Here is a 6,546-nt window from a genome sequence, read left to right as displayed (position 1 = left end):
CGCAACCGCAACAGTTTGCCGCAGTGCTGAGGTCCTGCCGCAGTGCAGGGGTGCCAGCGCCACTGCTAAGTGGAATTACCGGAGCCTGATGTCTGCTGGATTCCAAATAGCCAAGGCATTAGCGCCTTAAGAGAGGGACTGCAGGGACGACACCACCACCCTGGGGTTCAATGGCAAGGTCTTTTTTTAAATATGTGTAAAATGTTGAGGAAATAATTCAAATCTTTGCAGGCACCATGGGCCAAGCAATCCTGATTTACAATCATCTTCATGTTTTCCTACACCATGTCAGAAATGCTGATTTGGAAAAGTTAAATTGATGCAAAACCACAGTCAATGCAATATTGCTAGATAATAGAAGCTAGAAGAAAATCCCTTTTAAAAGATACTATATTACTTGAATTTGGTGGGATTTCTTTCCTTCTTTTTCTGCTTTATACAGTTTTTTTTTTTTTGCAAATTGTCAAAACTATGCCAAAACAATCATAATGTAATTAAACTCTCCAATACAGAATGGATAAGTAAGTAAATTGGAAAAGTTGTCTACCCAATTCGTATAAAATGAAAAATGAATTTGTATTCCTACATAAAACCTTTACATAGGTATATTGAAATTTTTACCAATAATCAGTGATAGTTGGAGTGGGGAAAATAACACTTTCATACAATAGGAATGAGCAAGTAGATACAATGATTTTTTTTTTCTTTCCAAATAACACCCTCTACAGATTTAAGAGACACTTTGGTAACTCCAAAATTGTTACATATGTATAACATGGAAAAAGACAATGCTGAGGAGAGAAAGCTAAAGAAATAATCCCGAAGCTGTATTTGCATAGAATTTTACATAGCTTTGCTATTTTCTCAATTCTCCATGTCAAAGAACTGAGGGTGAGGGTGGGCTAATGGTGACTAAACAGCTAAAATCCCCCCCACACCCCCTAAGCTAGTGCTCTGTTCCCAATCATCTTGTACTATACAAACAAGTGTGAAGAGACATGTCAATGCAGACATCTATCATAATAAAATCTTGAAAACTATGTAATGTGCCTCATGAAAGATATACAGGCTAAGTAAATTTTTACCTATGTATATAAACAATAATAGGCTGATATATAGAAATATAATACAGCTCATATAAAGAATGAATCATTTGAAATTATCAATATTAAACAGATTTTGATCTACAAAATTGCACTAATAGTTCATTTTTACACATTCTTGTGAAGTAAAAATGAAGGAGTTCATAACATACTATCCCAAAATATGCCACTCTGGCATATTGACTATTTTTAGTTACTCCCCTAGAAATAGAAAGTCAACTCTGATCATGGGAGTGAATAGCAAAATATTATGTAAAATTAATGCTATGTAAATATTTTATGTAAATATATGTTTACATGCACATTAAAAAAATGTATGAATGGATACAAACCACTATAGTGTTGAAAACCATCCTTGGACTCAGACTCATTTGATTCAAATTCTAGTTGTGAAACTTGACAGCAATGTTACTTTAGGCAATTATCTAACTTTCTGTGCCTTATTTTTTTTTTAATCTGTAAAATATGGAGGATTTGTACTTATCTTACACAATGATTTCACAGTTAAATGAGTGATTATGCATATATAGAATAGTGTTTGATTCAGACCAAAAACTCTATAAATGTGTTAGCTCTTTGAGTAGCCCCAATTATTACAGTGGTAACTTCCACTGGGAAATAAAAATTGGGTATATATGTTATGGTTGTTAATTAAAATTTGTACCTTACTCATATTTCCTCAGATTTTTCTTAATGTCATTTTCTTGTTGCAAGATACCATACACATGTTCAGTAGTCATGTCCCTTTAGGCTCATGTTGGCTGTAACAATTTGGGTATTTGTATGGTTTTTTTTTTTTAATGTTTTTACCATGTTTATACTTTATACAGTGTTAATTACCTTTAGAATTAAAAAATAAATATTAAGATAAAACAAAATTATATTTAATTCTCACCTCTAACATACTTGATTGTCTATTGACCCATCTTCCAAATCCTTTTCCAGCCTGCTCTTTTTGACAACTCTGACCACACTCCTGATAATTTTCTGGCTGCTCTACCACCGTAAGAAGCTGGCTTTAGATGCCAAAGAAGACACGACAAGCTCCCTGAGCCTTACACACAATCCAAAGAGAGCTGCCATATTGGATCACTCATATACTTAAAGAGTATAATTTATATCAATTTACAAGCCTGATTGAGCATGCCCTGCAAATGGGAATATACAAAAAAAAAAGGGGAGGGGGACTTTACCAATATGCTTTGTTATAAGGACTGTGTTGCTAGACAGATATGTCACCCAACAATTCCATTTTTTCCAAAGTCTAGACCTATCCCCAAGTCATACACTCAAAGGTATAAGCTTAAGGGACAACAAATCTGGAGTAAAACTATTCTCAAAATTAAAACAAAACAAAGCAAAAAGAACTTTTCTCTATACAACTGAAGCTAAAGAATCTGTAAAACTGATCAGAACTCGTATATCATATATAAAAATTAAATCAAAATGGATTAAAGACTTAATGTAAGAGTTTAAAATATAAAACTCTTAGATGAAAACATTGGTGTAAATCTGTGTGATATTGACTTAAGTAAGCAATGTTTTCTTAGATAGGATACCTAATGCACAAGCAGCCAAAAAAATAAAGTGGACTTTATCACAATCACATAGAAGTTTTTGCTTCAAAGGACACTATTAAGAAAATAAAATGACAACCAGCAGAATGGTGGAAAATATTTGCAAATATCATATAAAGGAAGTCTCACAATTCAACAATAAAAAGAGAAAATAAATTAAAATGCAAAAGATTTGAATAAATAATTCACCCAAAAAAACGATAAACAAATGGCTAATCAGCACATGAAAAGATGTTCAACATGAATAGTCATTAGGGAAATGCAAAAGATTAGCTCAATAAGGTGCCACTTCACACTCAGTAGGAGGGCTATCATCAAAAAGCCAATAACAAGTGTTATGGAGGATGTGGACAAATTGGAACCTTCATACGTTGCTGATAGGAATGTAAATTAATGCAGCCACTTTAGAAAAAAGTTTGGTAATACCTAAAAATTTAACCATAAAGTTATCCTATGACCCACAACTCTACTTTAAATATATAACCAAAAAGAAATGAAAACACACATCTATGCAAAAATTTGTACATGAATTTTCATAGCAGTCATTATAATAGAGAGAGGAAATAACTCAGATGTCTATCAACTGATAAATGGATAAATAAAATATGTGGTATGGCATATCTATACTATATCATTTAGCCATAAAAAGGAATGAAGTATTGATTCATGCTGTAAAATGGATGAACCCTGAAAAATGTTATGCTAAGTGAAAAAATCCAAACACAAAAGGCCACATTTTGTATGAGTGACTTATATGAAATGTTCAAAATAGTCAAATCCATAGAGACAGAAAGCCGAGCAGTGATGGTCAGAGAATGGTGGAAGGATGAGTAGAGAGTGATTGCTAGTGGTTATTGCGTTTCTTTATAGGATGATAAAATGTTCTGGAATTAAATAGTAGGGATGTTTGTAAAACATTGTCAATATACTAAAAATCACTGAATTGTACAATTTTAAAAAGGAGGATATTATGGTGTGTACATTATATATATTTTTTTAATTTCAATTGAGGGAAATTTTACAAAATACCTGAATAGTAATCCAAAAACTGTCAAAAACAAAGAAAGTCTGAGAAGCTTTTTGGGTTTTGTTACAACCAAGAAGAGCTTTGAGAGAGGAGTATTAAATGTAATATCCTGGATGAGATCTGGGAGCAGAGAAAGGACATTATGAAGAAACTGAGGACATCTGAATAAAGTATGAACTTCAGTGTTGGTTCATTAACTGCAACCAATGCACCATACTAACGTAAGATGTTGATAACAGAGGAATATATGTGTGAGATATAGAATAACTGCACTATCTTTGAAAGAATTATGTAAATATAAAGCTGTTCTGAAATAAGTTAATTAAGAGAATAAACTGATCAGAAATTATATACAAAAGTGTCCTAACATAGTCACCTACAAAGGAGAAGGTTAGTGGACAGGATAGAAAGATGTACCACTGAAGCATCTCTGTAAGCCTATTTTTTTAATTGTCATTTGAATTTATGAACTGTACCAAATAAAAAGTAAACAATCAAATGATACAGAAAAAGTTGTTTAAGGACACTTGTCTGGCAAAAGTATATAATAAAGAAGGTTAAAAGAGACAGGAGAATCCATTTGCAATATACTTAATATATACTACATCAAGAACTCATAGAAATCAATAAGGAAAAGAGAATTTCAAAGGAAAAAGTGCAAGGATGTTCAGTCATTATGAAGTACTTGCTCTTTATGATCTCTCTACTCTGCACCTGCTGCAGATCTCTCTACCTAGGTGGTCCTTCTCACCTTCTGCTTTTGCCACAGTCAAACCTACACAGCGCACAGACTCCCCACTCTGGCCCTTCTAATTCCTCTGGCAGGTGAAGAACAAAGAATACCAGGCTCCCTCCCTAGCAGTGGAGCCCACCCCCCAGCCACTACAAAACCCAAGCATACCATCCAAGGAGGAGTAGAAGGCAAGCAGGTAAATAGAAGAGATCAAGAAGAGGCAGCCAGCCAAAAGAAAATGATTAGATTCTAACCATGAGGTCTTCCAATTTACACACATTCTGGTCCTTAGAAAATCTGCTGCTTGGCCAAGGTCTGCATAAATCCCAACAGCATTATTTTGAATTTCTTGCTTTTTAAAATAATCCAAATAGACAGTGATAAGTTCAAATATACAGACTTAACATTTTCTAAAGTAACTCAGTCAATGTTAGGGGAAAAGCTCGAGGACGGGAAGAAGCAAAGAAAAAGTTTGTTTTGAAAGTGGATTTCCATTTTGAGTTTGTTATATTGTGAAATTATTATATGCTGAAAATGTATATAATTAATACAACATTAATAAATTTTCATTGAAAAGTAAGTGATAGATTGTGATTATCTTGACTCATATAAATTGTTTTGTATTTCCTGAATGTGAGGGAAGTATAAAAATCCTGCCCTGGTTTGAAAATAAGATGTCCTGCTAATTGGTAAAAGCCCCTGTTTTAATCTTGCAGAGTAGTTTATATGTTGCTCTGAGAGTGAAACATTTTCTAATAAAATATCTATACTTATGTCTTCTGATCTTTATTATTAAAGATATGTTGACTGGGACTTACACACATTGATCATTCATGTACACACATTTATTGAGTATCTGCTGTGTGAATGCCCTGGACATCCAGAAACAAATGAATAGTCCCTGCCTTTGAAGGAGCTTGCAGATATTTCAAGCAAAAATAACATAACTCCTTCCAAAAAGCATAATTTTTTAGAGATTTAAGTGGTTCTTAATACATAATTTTTAATTTTTCAGTATAAGTCCATAATTTTCAATGTAGTTTTAAGCACTGTAGTTAATATTTTTGATTAAATGATATATGGTTATGTTTGAGGAAGGGAAAAGGCAAATGAATAATAGGCTTGAGTTTCTTATTTTAATACAATATATTTTCTTCTTTTTTGGTAAAAAAATCCTTTAAAATAAAATAAATACAATTATATATATAACAGAACAAGGTATAAAATTTTTAAGTATAAAATAAGATATTATGAAATTTTGTTTGTGGGACCACTAGACAATCTCCAGCCTATCTTTTCTACCATTAGGAGGACTTTTGTGGAAGAGCCTTTAAAATATGACATTAGTAGGGGATGCCTGAGTGGCTCAGCCAGTTAAGCAGCTGCCTTCGGCTAGGTCATGATCCCAGGGTCCTGGGATCGAGTCCCACATCAGCCTCCTTGCTACTCGGGGAGCCTGCTTCTCCCTCTCCCACTCCCCCTGCTTGTGCTTGCTCTCTGTCTCTCTCTCCCTGACAAATAAATAAAATCTTTAAAAATAAAATAAAATAAAATAAAATATGACATGAGTCTTTTTTATTTAAAAACATTTTGGCTAGTATGAAAATGAAAATCATACCCACTAAAACAACTTTTTTGAAATTTTTATTCCAACTATCAGAACTAAAACAAATACAGAAGTTAAAATTATAAAATAAGATATAATTTGAGATACAAGTAAAATGATTTCGTATCTTAAACATTTGTGGAACGTGGACAGTATTTGAAATGATACTGCAGACAGGCTAAAGTCCTTTTTATGACAAAATTTAAAATTCAGAAGCAGATATTCAAGGGAATAAAGACTACATGGTTTGAAGTCTGCACTCTATGTATACAACTATTTTTCCTTATTCGTTTATTTATTTAACAGACACATATTCTGCTTACTGTGTATCAGGTGATTTTCCAGATACTTTATCATTAATCCAAATAACCACCGTATGAGTTGCTTTCTATTTCCATCCCTCTTACATATTAGGAAACTGAGGCCCAGAGAGGTCCAGAACCACACACGAAGTCACACAGTTGACAAGCGGTTTAACCCAGATTCAAGCCCAGCACTCT

The 6,546-nt window shown here is 33.1% G+C and overlaps 1 long non-coding RNA gene across 1 annotated transcript in view; it reads right to left on the bottom strand.

Moving 5' to 3' along the window:
* The window catches only part of LOC115939458 (uncharacterized), a 185,639-nt gene that overhangs the window by 105,519 nt on the left and 73,574 nt on the right, over positions 1-6,546 (bottom strand). The gene's annotated exons all lie outside the window — the stretch shown is intronic.

Source organism: Leptonychotes weddellii, chromosome 9 (genome assembly GCF_054177405.1).
Source record: "Leptonychotes weddellii isolate Sample4059 chromosome 9, ASM5417740v2, whole genome shotgun sequence".
Lineage (NCBI taxonomy): Eukaryota > Metazoa > Chordata > Mammalia > Carnivora > Phocidae > Leptonychotes > Leptonychotes weddellii.
Note: the sequence above shows the minus strand (reverse complement) of the source record. Positions and strands in the feature narration are given on the sequence as shown.